At 42.3% G+C, this 15,460-nt stretch overlaps 1 pseudogene; it reads left to right on the top strand.

Annotated features, from left to right (window-relative positions):
- Window positions 1-907: 907 nt before the first annotated feature.
- Window positions 908-15,460, top strand: part of LOC136491841 (chaperone protein ClpB1-like) — a 57,117-nt pseudogene continuing 42,564 nt past the window's right edge.

The following is a 15,460-nucleotide window of genomic DNA, read 5'->3' as shown; positions in this document are numbered from 1 at the left end:
CGATGGGTAGTTAGAGTAACTATGGGCTATGTAGGTGATCCGAACTAAAATTTTACTCTGACCAAGTGCGATCATTTGTGGCTCCTGAAGCCAACGATCCTAATGCTAAAGGATCACTTGGGTGAATAGCAGACACAAAGGCCTCTAGGGCTATAGCATATGCTATTCTTTCGAGTTAATATCGGGTAGAATAGGTGAACATCCGCTATTGCTAAAAGGAAGCAGTAGGACTAAGCTTGACCAGTGGGGCCACGTCATAAAACTCTTTTTCTAGATTCTAGGAGTTTGTACTTTGGTTACAGCCTCCGGCCAACCAGTTTTTTGGTTTCCCACAAAGGGGCACACATCCGCTGAAATAAGATACTTCGAGCCCGTTCAAACATTCAAGAGATTTATGTAGTACTCGAGGGATTTGCATCACGCGCTTGAGTACCAGAGGTTTTAGGATTGTCTGGCAACCCTCCCAAACATCCCCTCGCTCTGAAGACGGAAGGGTTTGGCTTTCACGGTTCCGAGCTGGAACCACCGACTACGCCTACCGCTTTGGTGGGCTACACCAGGTTTTGGTGGGGCATAAATGTTGGTCCACCCTAGTTTCACCTAGGATTTTTTGGCCTTGGTCCTAGGCTCCATACAGGTTTCGACTAGTTTTAGCCGCCTTTATAAGTAGTCGAGGGTGGAGACGGTCCATCCCTTTGCCGCCGCCAACAAAAGCAGTAGTGCTCACTCCTCTGCTTACCTTAACCTAGTAGATGTTGTCACATCTAGATCCCACTCCTGGTAGTCATAGTGATGGCGCTGAGAAAGACCCTAGCCAATAAAATGAAGTAGGTGAAAAAGATATCAGCTCTAAGAGCAAGGGGGACAGAGTCCCGTCCCCATTTCTCCATGGGAGGTGTCAGCGGAGATGGAGGAGGACATCAATAGCCTTGTGGTTGGGGGATTTCTGACACCGAAAGAGCTTTTAGGGTACCAGTGTGCCCTGTGCCAGGACGTCCCTGCACCTAATTCTAGTGAGATCGTCGTCTTCTTTTGTCGTGGATTTGGGGTGCCCATCCACTTGTTTGTATGAGATCTCCTATGATACCATGACGCACATGTACATCACCTGACCTCAAATGGGATCATGCTTCTGGCGATGTTTATTTCCTATTGCGAGGACTTCGTAGGGATCAAACCCCACTGGGCGTTGTTTTGTTTCTACTTTGACGTTCTTCCTCAGTTGGACCGAGAGGTTGCCGACTGCCTTTGGATCAACACGACCAACATGTCTCTGTTCTTCCACATCGATCTCCCTTCCAACATCCTAAATTGGGTGAAGAAGTGGTTTTATGTTTATGACTGCTCTGCCATGACTTTCTCCCACAAGCTTCCTCCTCCTCTGCCCATAGCAGAGAAAGAGGATGTGCCTAAATCTGAGTTGGAGAAAGCAGGCAAACTCGAGAGTGACCTGTAGGATTATCACTGGAGAAGAGGAGTTACCAGTCAAGCTTGCCTGGCTAGCCTTCTTTCAGAGGTGGATCCAGCCCTTGAGGGAGTGTGCGACCCTGATGTGTGATTCTCCCAAACCCATGAGTCCATCGGGAGAACCCATTGAGCTAATGACCGTGCTTCAGGTGCTCGTCATAACCAACAAGGTGCTAGGTTTGAAGTCCTAGCATACAGGCAAGGACCGTCTAGGTGGAGGCCTTGAGTGCAAAACCGAGGGATGATGAAGGCTCAGTAAGGTGTCACTTGCTGGTTATCAGTGGGCGGCCTATCCTGATTTTGTATAACCATCTCTACTTCATTTGTAGAACCTTTGGACAAGGTCCATGGAGGAGAGACCAATCAAGCCAAGGTACTCGCCTATAATGGTGAGACATCTAGGCTTCAGGAGGAGTTGAGCGTCGTAACACCCATGCCTCGTCTAGGCCATTTTGACCGAGGTACATCGGGTTTGGGTGTGCAGACAAGGTGGTGTAGGGTTGCAGTGGAGGCGGATGGCACCAATGAGGGGGAGCGACCCCCCGAGAGGAAGAAGAAGTGGTAGCGCCAAGCGTAGGCATGCATGGTGCTAGGTACATCGGGCAACTGTGGCCAGTTATAACCTCTATGTGTGTTTGTTTGGCTTATCATGAGTTGTTCGTAGTGCCAAGGACTCTTGGGTCACCTAGGCCCACCGATGACAATCCATTAGCTGGGGCAGCCTTAGTCATCGGTGACTTTGGCCTGAAGGTGGAGTACGTCCCCTTTGGGTAAGGTTCAGGAACCTCGCACAGGCGATTGAAGAAGCCTATTTTGCTTGATGTTCCCAGTGATGAGAACATGTGAGTTTTGTCCTTGCACTTTCTCATTTTGCTAAGCGATAGGCTCCTGACATCTATTTCTTCTTTGGTTACAGCTCCCGATCGAAGGTCTCATCAACTGAGAGATTGCCCGTGGCAATCGTGCTAGATGGCGCTAGCTAAGCCATAGAAGTTTGCCCAAATGAGAGTGAGGACTCGAATAATTCAGATAAGATTTGGGTCAATGATACACTAAATGACTTCATGGCTGGTTTTGACACAGGCACACTACCTTTGGAGGATACTTGGGAAGATGTTTCTCTGGTGATCCAGGGGGAGCCTATGCAGGGTGACCCTGCTTGGGTTCCAAGTTTGGGTACCCGAGGGAAAGAGCCTATCATTGAACCAACCCTCAGGATCGATCCATCGGGGTTGTTCCTAGCAATTCTCAAGGGGGATGATCACGAGCGAATTCTGATGTGGGTTGATTCACCTCTAGAGGTGGACGATGTCCACTTGGTCCCTTTCGGGCCTTAGTATGGCCGATCAGAGGGAGGCCCATCACTACAAGCTTTTGGCGCCGAGGGCCAGAGCTTGTTTGATGACGTCAATTTGTGGTGTCTTCTCAACTCTAGCTACGGGGAGTTGGACGGGATGGTGAAGCACGCAGATAGTCTGTCTGCTGTGTTGCAAGCCCTGCCTAATGCCATGAAGACCAAGAGTATCTCGATTGGGGATTCTCTTAGTGCCACCCTAGAGGTATGACTCATGTCGGGTGCTCTAGGTATCTAGCCCCTGAGCATTTGTCTAGGTGGTCGCACCAGGTGGACACCATTACTGAATCATACTCAGGGCCATGCAGTGGACCCATTGGGTCTAGCCCCTGAGTCTTGGGTTGATTCGTTCTAAATGAAGCTAAGACTTATGCTATGTCGCTCTTGTAGCATTTTTAGAAGAACTCTTCAGCAAAAATCCAGTGTTCATCTGAGAGAGGTTCCCTCGACCTAGATGATAGGGTGAAGGCATGGATAGCCGAGCTAGAGAGAGAGGTGGAAACCCTGAAGGTCATCAGGACAAGACCAAAGGTAGGGCTCCTACCAAAACCTTTCCCCTTTGTATTTGTTGAGGTTTGTGAAACCTTTTATGCTTTTCAGCCGCTGTCGAAGCCATCGTTGGGTTATCTTGAGAGAAGGCTGCTCTTAGCGCCTTGGGCTCCATGTAATGGAGGGAGAGGCAGAAGCGAGCACTTGCTCAGGAGGAAGCAGAGAAGCTACACAAGCAAATCTAAGGTATATCTTTTTTTTGCAATGAATCGTGTTATGATTGTATGCAAGTTTTTGACCGACACACTTGTGGATAGTGGAGTAAGGCAAGCTGCCTTAAAGATGAGCTTGCTGAGTGTAAGTCTACGTATGTGAACCTGGAGGCTATGGCTGCTAAGGCTACTCACTTGCATACAGGGACTCTTTCGGCCATGGAGGCAAAGTATGTGTCTCAGGTGTCATTCCATGAGTATGAGCTTTGGAGTGTAGTCATGGCTGGCCATGCTGCTTGCCAGGCGACCAATGCCTAGCCAGGAGGGCCTACCTCTTCATCAGATGTGGCTTCCCAGCTAAGGGGGATCCCACGGCACCTAGAGGAGATTGCCTAGTATGGTTTGTCCACCAGGGCCCACATGGCGCTGGTGACCATTGAGACAATCTACACTGACCTGAACATTAGTTCCATTTGAGGGAAACCTATTGACACAGATCCCCTGCTGTACAGCTAGATTCAGCAACATGCCATAGAGCCTTCCGAGGCCATAATCCACAATGTAGATCCTTCTGTGATAGTGAAGGGCAGTGTACCCGACTCATTAGAGGATTCAGGAGACGCTTGAGGTCGCTCTGTAATGTGCTACACCCACCTTTGTATACTTTATCTTTCATTGTCTTTAGTGTTTGATGCTAGATAAGCTTTAGACTAACTACATGGGGATTGTTCGACCAAAATAAAACATTCTGATCAAGTCTGTGCAAGGTCTCTATAGGGACCCACCGTGTTAATTTACCTAAATTGAGTGTCATCCACTTGACCAGCTCAATTTCGGTAAACCAACATCGGTGACTCCCCTGGAGATGCAACACATCTCCACTACCAGGACCCAGATTGAGTATCATACCACGATAGCCTCCACAAATCAAGATCACATCTCATCATCGAAGTACATAAATAAGCATAAAACATATATTACAAGTCTTTATTAAATATTCTAAATTAATTATATAGCTTTAGGGAAGGCTTTGATTCAATTCAATTATATGTAGTGAGGACCAACTACTATCTTACCAACTACAACTATGATATACACTCTCACTAGTAACGGGTAGTTGTCTTGCCCATGGGCATCACTACCATAGCTTGGACGGCTCCTACCACTCACCCACTTTACCACCAACAACGGAGTGAGATGGCCACCAATGTCCTTTACCTGCAAAACAACTTAACGGCAGCACCAGTGAGTACATTGCGTACTCATAGGACTTAATTCCAACATTTAAATATCTAGTGGATGCAAAGGGATTAGTAGGCATTTGTACATTTGCATAAAAGCATATGGGTTTCTTAGATGACATGCTATGAATTCATTATTAGAAGTATTAGCATTAAAAGTTCATGATAGCAAGACAAGTGATCAATGTATGTAATTCATATCATCATCAAGTTTCATCATTAACACTACCATGGGTACAGAAAGTAGGAACAACCGAATGGTTCTGTCCTGAAGGATTTCAGGCTTTCAGACTTTGCAAAGGTGTACAATTGTACCCACACAGAGACTGGGACGAACCACCATACCCATGCCTAGGTAAGGGTTGCCTCATGTTCTCCAACCTTTCCCTAATCCTACCAGAATATCCAACGAAATGTTTGACTGGTTGTCGGTCAATGTCTCGGACATTCCCAACCGACGCCAACCCCCTTTCTAGTTTCATGGATAAACCAGGTCGCAATTAGTTAGTTGGCTTACCACCCCTATTCATGGTATGTGGTCTATACGAGTGGTTACTCAGACTCACATATCCCAATAAACGGTCCTTAATCCTCCAGGAGCTACGTCACTTGAGATCCCACACTCATAGTGACCATACCCCTTGCGCAATTAAAGAGTGATGAGGTGACCATCAGATTATATCTATTGTTGAGGTTGGTCCCTTGACTGCAGGTTTTGGAAACCAAAGTCTTTTATAAAACCCTTTGTTTAGTAAAACAAAACATTTTCAGAAGTGAGTTTAAATAAAAAGGTTTTGATACTTGTTTTGAAATCGGTTTGAAATCATTCCTCTTTTGAAGGGCAAATCCTTTGCAAAGCAAAATGGGGTTTCCAAAGCATTTTCAAGATGACACCTTTTGAAACTAGGAGAGATCAAGATTTTATAAATCAAAGCCTTTTTGCAAACACTTTGTTTGATAAATCATTTATAAATCATTTTGGAACCAAATCGATTTTCGAAGAAGGTTTAGACTCTCTTTTAAATAGGGAAAGACCTGCCAAAAGGATTTATAGTTATCCTAGTCATATTTGAGCACCTATGGATCAAGTTAATACCCTTGCAAGTTTTAAGTAATTAATTATCCCAATGAAGCTCCTACTTGTAAGAGTGAGTTCCCTTCTCACACTCGACTTCTATCGTTGTTAAGCAAGTAAGAAATTAAGCGTTCCAATCCCTGTTGATTAAATAAAGGCTCTAATTAGTTAATGAGTAGTTTTAACTTAGTGAAACATCATTAAGTTGATTAACCAAACTACATGAGGTGCATGACTCATAATGAAACATGATAAGTATCCAAAATAGAGCTTATAATAGTGGGGTGCCTGCCTGTTGGAAGAGCGAGGTTCCCATAGCTTGGAACATCTATTGGCATCTCTCCGATATCGTGTACCTATATGTATGCACTTGTATGAGACACTCATGTATGCATGACATATATGAAGTATGCAAGAGAGATGAGAGATGTGTGTGTGGTTCAACTACTATGAGTGCACGATGCAACAAATAAACATGATGCTTGATGAGTACAATGCATAAAGTAAACATCATGAGATGTCATGCAATGGTATTACTTGATTAGCAATTGATAACATGTATTAAGTGTTGGAGTGTAACACTATTGGGCTATCGGTTTGAGTCATTGAATGATCCGGTGTGAAAGTCGGACCGTCCACTAGCTCAGGGACTTAGTGAAAACTATGGTGATCTAACTTCACGCACCCTCTATTATGGATGATGGACCCTCTGGTACCAAGTGTGTGCTCTCGAGAAACCTTACTTTTCTCTATTATAATTCATCGGACACTCCGCCAAACTTGTCGGACCCTTCGGTGAATTATAATGTGTTCTGTTTAAGTGTAGATAGACAACATCAGTAGTTGACGGACCCTCTACCAGATACAACGGACCCTCCATCAGCTGATTGACTAGTGCACAACTTATTCACTTTGAAATCCAAACCTTAACCCTAAGTGCTTGCATGTGTGTGATATCATGTTATCATGTCCCTAAATTGCTTAGTAGCCAAATTAACCAAGGGTTTGTGCTCATTGTGCAAAAAGGTAACATATCTCTAGTGTTGAGTTAACATGCAAGACACAAAGGATATGCTTAAGTAAATAAATACAATGAGATGATGCACCAAAACATATTTCATAAGTAGCACATGCTTAAAAGAAGGTAACAAAACAAGTCTCATGATCTTTAGACGCCTAAAGAATAAGTTATCTATTTATTACACCAAAAAGTAAAAAATGCATTACTTTAAGTCAAAATTAAAATATACCTTTTGGTGTCAAAATCATGGCTAGATGATGGAGAATAATCTAAGAAACACAACAAAACTTGTTTCATAATTTTTGAAGTTCAAATGCATCTTCTATAAATTTTACAAGTTTGGGCTGTGCTGCTGTGATACAGTGGACAGTTGAAAGCCCTAGTTTGGTTTTGGATAATTAATGAAACCTAAGTACTAGCCAGCATCCGGTCATTTATAGGGGGCAACGTTGTCTGGCCGAGAATGCAGAAGATTGACCGGACGCTGGCCCTGGCTCAATCAGCACGTCCGGTCACTTGTTGAGAGGCGGTGGTTTCACGCGATCGGACGCACAGGACGCACGTCAGGTGATGGATGATGTACGCTGACATCAGCCTCTGGCACGCGTGTAGAGAAGTAAAGCAACCGGATGCTGGGGCATGCTGTTAGGTCATCGTTGACTTGACACGTCCGATCAATAGAAAACACCTCGGGGAGCTTACTGGAAATGACCGGACCCTAAGTGGCCCTGAGTCCGGTCGCTGCTCAGGCGCGTCCGGTCATAACTTAACTACGCGAGCGCCGTGACTTGACCATTGAAGATATGTGGCTAAGGTTTAAATAAAGGACACGTGGACACATCCCTACGATCGGACGCAGAGGGCCATGCGTCCAGTCATCTTGACCGGCGCATTCGGTCCCTGCGCAGTGAGCCCAATGCCTGAGCCTAACGGCTCTATCCTTTGGAGGGGCTCTATAAATAGTTAGGGTCAGCTTTAAGGCAACTCTCTTGGCTCTTTGACATCCTTGTGAGCTGAGCAAACTCCCTCCCACTCATCTCTCTTGCTTGTTTGCTAATTCAAAGTGAGATTGAGTGATTCCAAGTGCATTTGCTTGAGTGATTGTATCTAGTGGCACTTGGGGATCATTGTGGCTATAGATTTCTTGTTACTCTTGGTGGTTGCTGCCACTTAGATGGCTTGGAGCAGTGGAAGAGCTTTGGCATGAGTTGGTGATTGTTTATGGCTGGCTCTGGTGATTGTGAGGTGTCTTGCACCATCCCCGATGAAGCGCCGCAAGGTAGCTCTAGTAAATTACTTATGTTATTGAGTTACCTCACTTGTGGGTAGGTTCTTGTGGTGTCCAATTGTGTGAATGAGGTTTGTGCAACACCTCTTAGCCTACCAAACCACCAAGTGTTGGTCGACACAATGGGGACTAGAGTGCCTGGTAAGCATGTGAACCTCGAGAGAAAAATTAGTTGTCTCTTGTTGTTTGGTATTCTCCTGGTGATTGAATTGGTATTCATCTTGTGATTGGTTCACTTCTCAATACAGCGGTATAGTCACCCTACTCACTCATTTACATTCCTGCAAACTAGTTGTAGCAAGCTCTTTTGTGTAGCTAGAATTGAGAGCTTGCTTTGTAGCTTAAGATCATCTAGTGGAGCTCTTTAGTGTAGCAAGTGTGAGAACTCTTAGTGAGTAGTGACTTAGTTAATTGTGTGCCTAGTGATTATAGTAACTAGAATTATTGGATAGGTGGCTTGCAACCCTTGTAGAGCTCGAACTAAGTTTACATTTCGCTATTTGTCATACTAATCGAATTGCTCTAGTGATCTTGTAGATTTTTAAAATGGCTATTCACCCCCCCCCTCTAGCCATATTAGGACCTTTCAAGTGGTATCAGAGCCATGTCACCATTTGATTGAAGGCTTAACAACCTCAGTGTCAAAACTTGGCTCAAGTTGTGTTTAACCATGTGGGGGGCAAACCACCGTTCTTTTGATGGCACATGCTATGATTATTAGAAGAGAAAGATGAAGATGTATCTTGGTTTAATCAATGATCAAGTATGGGATGTGACTGAGAGCGACTATGCTATCATTGATCCCAATAATCTCACCATCCAAGACAAGGCCAACAAGCAAGTGCAATACAGTGGCTCTCAACACCATATACAATGCCATTGATTCCAAGGTGTTTTAGCAAATCAAGGATTGTGATAGAGCTAATGAGGTATGGAAGAGATTGGAGAAAACATATGAGGACACACCGGTGGTGAAGAGTGCCAAGTTGTATATTCTCAAGGATAAGTTGACAAGCTTCAAGATGAAGGAAGATGAGAGCACTCTAGAGATGTTCCATCAATTGCAAGTGATTGTCAATGATTTGAAGGCATTGGGTGAGAAGATCAATGATGATGATGTATCTCATCGATTCTTGATGTGTCTACCTCCAAGATTTGAGATGTTGAGATTGCTCCTCATAACAGGAGGATTAAAGGAGATCACCGCTAACCAAGTACTTGGTGATGTCATGACACAAGAGACATATCGTATGGAAAAGGGAGGGGGTTGACAAGGATGATAAGAAGAAAGATGAAGACAAGAAGAAGAAGAAGGGTGTAGCATTCAAGACTAGCTCATCATCTAAGAACAAGGGCAAGTACAAGAAAGTATCAAGTGATGATGAAGATCTTAGTGACATTGATGATGAGGCCATGGATCTCTTTGTGCGCAAGATGGGCAAGTTCATGAAGAAAAGGGCTATGGTGAAAGAAAGAGAAGAGATCACAACAAGGAACATGTGAGGAGATGCTACAAGTGCAAGAGCCTAGATCACGTTGTAGCGGATTGTCCCTACAATAGTGATAATGATAAGGATGAGAAGAAGAAGCATAAGAAGGATAAGAAGGAAAAGAAGGAGAAGAAGATGACCTTCCAAAACAAGAAGGGTGGGGGCTATGTGGTCACTTGGGATAGTGATGGCTCTTTGAATAGTGATGGCTCTAGTGATGATGACAACAAATCCATCAAGAAAGCACTAGCAAGCATCGCCATCAACAACAAGCCTTCCATCTTCGACACTCCATCGACATGCCTCATGGCAAAGCCTACCAAGGTAAAATATGATGTGAGTGATGATGATGAATGTGAAAGTGATGCTTGTAGGAGTGATGATGATGATGATGATGATAATGAGTACACCAAGGAGGAGCTCATGGACATGTGTGAGCAAGTACACACTTGCTTTGAGATGAAGAGAAAGGAGTGCAAAGAATTGAACAAGAAAGTCAAATTTCTTGAGCAATCCTTTGATGAGCTCAATGCCACTCAAGAGAGGCTAATGGAAGCCCATGAGAAGCATGGCAAAGCTCACTCTAAGCTTGAAAAGGCTCACTCCTCTCTCATCAAGCAAGTTAAGAAGGAGGAAGCCAAGAAGGAGCAAGTGATTGTGTCTTGTGATGTGGGACTAACATGTGATATTATTGATGAATCTTTTTATAAGCCCATTGTTGTTGCTCCCACTAATCCTTCTTGTAGCACTTCCACTTCCACTTCACCTTTGAGTGATGGTTTTACTTGTGATGCCTCACTAATAGTTGAAAAATGAGACCCTTAAGAAGGAGGTGAATGAGCTCACTCGTGCCTTAGGCAATGCCTATGGTGGAGATGCCCGCTTGCTAAAGTGCTTAGGTAGCCAAAGATTTTCTTTCAACAAAGAGAGATTAGGCTATATCCCAAAAAAAGGCAAGGCGGCCTTTGTCACTCCCAAAGCTAGCCTTGTGAAGGACAATGGTCGGTTTTGCAATAGATGCAAGAAAGTTGGGCATATAGAGCAATATTGCAAGACTAACAAGAAGAAGCAACCTAATGTATCCTTAATTAGATTTGATTCTTGTTACATACTTGTTAAGGGTGCCAATGGTGTGAAGGCTAATTTCATTGGTACACCAATTATGGGTTCAAAAATGAAAGCCATTTGGGTGACAAAGACCTTAGTAACTAACCTTCAAAGACCTAAGCAAGTTTGTGTACCTAAAAGGAATTGATCTTCTTTTATAGGTTAATTATAAAGCCAGAGAAAGGCATTGGGTGCTTGATAGTGGGTGCACACAACATATGATCGGTGATTCAAAAATGTTCAATTCAATCAATGAGAATGAGAGCAATGGGATTGATAGTATTACTTTTGGTGACAATGGCAAAGGCAAGGTCAAGGGTCTTGGTAAGATTGCAATATCCAATGACTTAAGCATTTCTAATGTGCTACTAGTAGAGAGCTTGAACTTCAACCTATTGTCGGTAGCTCAATTGTGTGATCTTGGTTTGAAGTGCATATTTGGTGTGGATGATGTAGAGATCATAAGTGTAGATGGCTCTAACTTGATATTCAAAGAATTTAGATATGAGAATCTATACTTAGTTGATTTCAATGCTAGAGAAGCTCAATTGTCATCATGTTTGCTCACTAAGTCCAACATGGGTTGGTTATGGCATAGAAGGCTTGGCCATGCTGGAATGAAACAATTAAACAAGTGGATCAAGTATGACGTAGTGAGAGGTTTGAAAGATGTCACATTTGAGAAGGATAAGCTATGTAGTGCATGTCAAGCTGGAAAGCAAGTTGGCAATACACATCCTAAGAAGAGCATGATGAGCACATCAAAGCTTTTGAGCTGTTGCACATGGACTTGTTTGGACCAACCACATACACTAGCACTGGTGGAAACAAATATGGATTTGTGATTGTGGATGATTTCACTGGATATACATGGGTGTTCTTTCTTGTTGACAAGAGTGATATGTTTGCAACCTTCAAGACATTCATCAAGATAATACACAATGAGTTTAAAACAACCATCAAGAAAGTGAGAAGTGACAATGGAAGTGAATTCAAGAACACAAGAGTTGATGATTTATGTGATGAGTTTGGAATTAGGTATCAATTCTCAGCCAAGTACACTCAATCAAATGGCCTAGTTGAGAGGAAGAATAGAACTTTGATTGACATGGCAAGATCAATGTTGAGTGAGTATAATGTGAGTCATTCCTTTTGGGCCAAAGCTATCAACACGGCTTGCTACTATAGCAATTGACTCTGTTGTCATCCATTGAAGGAGAAGACACCTTATGAGCTCTTGAATGATAGAAAGCCCAATATTGCATACTTTCGGGGTTTTGGTTGCAAATGCTACATATTAAAGAAAGGCACTAGATTGAGCAAGTTTGAGAAGAAGTGTGATGAAGGTTTCTTGCTTGATTACTCCACTACTAGTAAGGCTTATAGAGTTTAGAATTTAGCTAGTGGTACTCTTGAGGAGGTTCATGATGTGGAATTTGATGAAACCAATGGTTCCCAAGAGGAAGATGAGAATCTAGATGATGTAAGAGGTACTCAATTGGTCAATGCAATGAAGAATATGGACATTGATGACATAAGGCCAAGATAGGTGATTGATGTTGAAGATGAAAAGAATCAAGTGCTCTCTAACTCAAATGTGCAAGCTAATGGTTCTCATGATGAAGTTCAAGCAAGTACTAATGATGACAAAGTGCAAGATCAACAATAAGTGGCTAGTTTATCATCTCAACCAAGTGATGAATCAAATGCAAGCAATCAAGTGCAAGTGCTCCAACCTACCAATATTGCAAGTGATCATCCATTGGACTCCATAATTGGTGATATCTCAAGAGGTGTGCAAGCAAGATCAAGATTGGCATAATTTTATGAACACTTCTCATTTGTGTCATCCATTGAACCTAAGAAGATAGATAAAGCTTTATTGGATGTTGATTGGGTAAATGCAATGCATGAAGAGCTAAACAACTTCACAAGAAATCAAATATGAGAGTTAGTTGAGAGGCCTAAGGATCATAATGTGATTGGAACCAAATGGGTCTTTCAAAACAAGCAAGATCAAGATGGGATAGTTGTAAGGAACAAAGCAAGATTAGTGGCTCAAGGTTACCTCAAGTTGAAGGTCTTGACTTTGGAGAAATATATGCCCCTGGTTGCAAGATTAGAAGCAATTAGGATCTTGTTAGCCTATGCTTGTGCCCATAACATCATGTTGTACTAAATGGATGTAAAAGTGCATTTCTCAATGGGTACATCAATGAGCTTGTGTATGTTGAGCAACCTCCCTAATTTTGAATATGAAAAGAAGCCCAACCATGTCTACAAGTTGATAAAGGCTTTGTATGGCTTGAAGCAAGCACCAAGAGCATGGTATGAGAGGATGAGGGATTTTCTACTCTCTAAGGGATTCAAGATGAGCAAGGTTGACACCACTCTCTTCACCAAGAAGCTTGGCAATGACTTGTTTGTGTTGTAAATCCATGTTGATGACATCATATTTGGATCAACCAATCAAGATTTTTGTGAGGAGTTTGGAAAGATGATGGCAAGTGTGTTTGAGATGTCCATGATTGGAGAGCTTAGGTACTTTCTTGGTCTTCAAATCAAGCAAATGAAGAATGACACATTTTTGAGTCAAGGCAAGTACGTCAAAGACATGCTTAAGAAGTTTGGCATGCATGAGAGCAAAGCTATTAGCACACCAATGGGGACAAATGGAAACTTGGATAGTGATGCTAGTGGCAACATGGTGGATCAAAAGATGTATCAGTCTATGATTGAAAGCCTACTCTATGTGACCGTATCAAGGTCAGGATGTGATGTTTAGTGTATGCATATGTGCTATATTTCAAGCCTCACCAAGAGAAAGTCATTTGAAGGCAACAAAGAGAATATTGAGGTACTTGAAGCATACACAAAAAGTTGGATTGTGGTATCCCAAGGGAACAATATTTGAGTTGATTAGATATTCGGACTCTGATTATGAGGGATGCAAAGTTGAGAGGAAGAGCACATCGGGTTCATGTCAACTATTGTAAAGATCACTTATGTCTTAGGTCATCAAAGAAGCAAAATCAGTGTAGCACTTTCAACCACCGAAGCAGAGTACATTTCTGCCGGTAGTTGTTGTGCTCAATTACTGTGGATGAAGGCTACTTTGAGTGATTTTGGAATCAAGTTCAAACAAGTGCCATTGCAATGTGACAATGAGTGCCGTCAAGCTCACGAACAATCTGGTTCAACATTCAAGAACAAAGCACATAGATGTCCGCCATCATTTTATAAGCGATCACCAACAAAAAGGGGACATTTGCATTGAGAGTGTGGGCACCGATGATCAATATGCTGATATCTTCACCAAGCCACTTGATAAGAAAAGGTTTTGCAAGCTAAGGAATGAATTGAACATACTTGACTTCTCAAATATGTGTTGATGCACCCCCCATATATGACATGCCTCTTCTTCAAGCAAAGCAAGGTAAAGTTGATTGACATGTCATTCATCAATTGCTAGTCATTTCTCATGATTAAATAGACTCATTCATGAGAATCAATTGAATTTGATGATTGTATGTTACCACTATTGCTTCTATGATTGATATGATCTAGTGGTAGCATATGACATGTTTGTGGGCTTGTGAACCTAGTGTTTAATCTAGAGAATGAGCTATAAGTGTTTAACTCAACATGGTGCATGATAACCCTTATTTGGAGGTGTGAAGAAGCTTGCCCTTGGATCAAACCGAGTTAAATATCTTTTGCAAGTGATCTAGATTGGACAAAATTGAAAAAATGATCCTCACTTATCATGGTTTCACACAACCTATCTAAAATTTTGAGCTCACCTTTTGTGGTCATTGATGACAAAGGGGGAGAAGTATTTCACAAAAATAGGGGGGCGAGAAGTAAGTTTGACAAAGTAAGGGGATCAATTAAAATTTTGAAGCACACAAGTAGGGGGAGCAAGTTCATAAACTTGTATGTTGCATTTGTATGTGCATTACATATGTTTTCTTGCATGGCATAAGTTCTAAATTCCCTATCCATGCTTGTGTGGTGTATGCTAGATCATAGAAAATGTTTGATGAAATAAAAAACTAGCATGCATAGGATAGCTAGACACTTGAATTGTTCTTACAAGTAGTACTAGTACCTTGCTTATAATTTTGATCTCACAAGGTATCTAGTTCTTTGTTGTTTTTCAAGTGGTATCTAGCAAAATCATGGTGCTAAGGATGGTGTTGAAATGGCAACTCTGATTGGTATCACGCTTCAAAGGTTCCATTCTTTACACCTTAGCATCATTTGGTAGCTATTACTCTCCCAAACTTCTAATCCATGCATATGTGCAAGCTTTCAAATCTAAACTCTTAGCACATATGTAGGGGGAGTTAATACTACCAAATTGGGTTGATGAAACTTGTCCATAATCTTTATACATGGTAATATGCTTGGGCAAGCAACAGAATCCAAAAGATTTCATTGAATATCTTTGTAAATAGGTTGTCATCAATTACCAAAAAGGGGGAGATTGAAAGCCCTAGTTTGGTTTTGGCTAATTGATGAAACCTAAGTACTAACCTTTGTCATGAGTGTCATGTGAGCAAGGTTGGTACATACCAAGTGATGGAGAATGGTGATGAAGTCCATGGAGATGGAGATGGACATGTGTTGATGATGATCAAGTTGAACTTGGTAAAGAAGAAAGAGAAAAACAAAAACCAAGATGATCAAGGCAAAGGTATAAGATAGGTTTTT

The sequence above is a fragment of the Miscanthus floridulus genome, chromosome 11 (assembly GCF_019320115.1).
Source record: "Miscanthus floridulus cultivar M001 chromosome 11, ASM1932011v1, whole genome shotgun sequence".
NCBI lineage: Eukaryota > Viridiplantae > Streptophyta > Magnoliopsida > Poales > Poaceae > Miscanthus > Miscanthus floridulus.
This window is presented reverse-complemented; position numbering and strand designations above follow the sequence as displayed.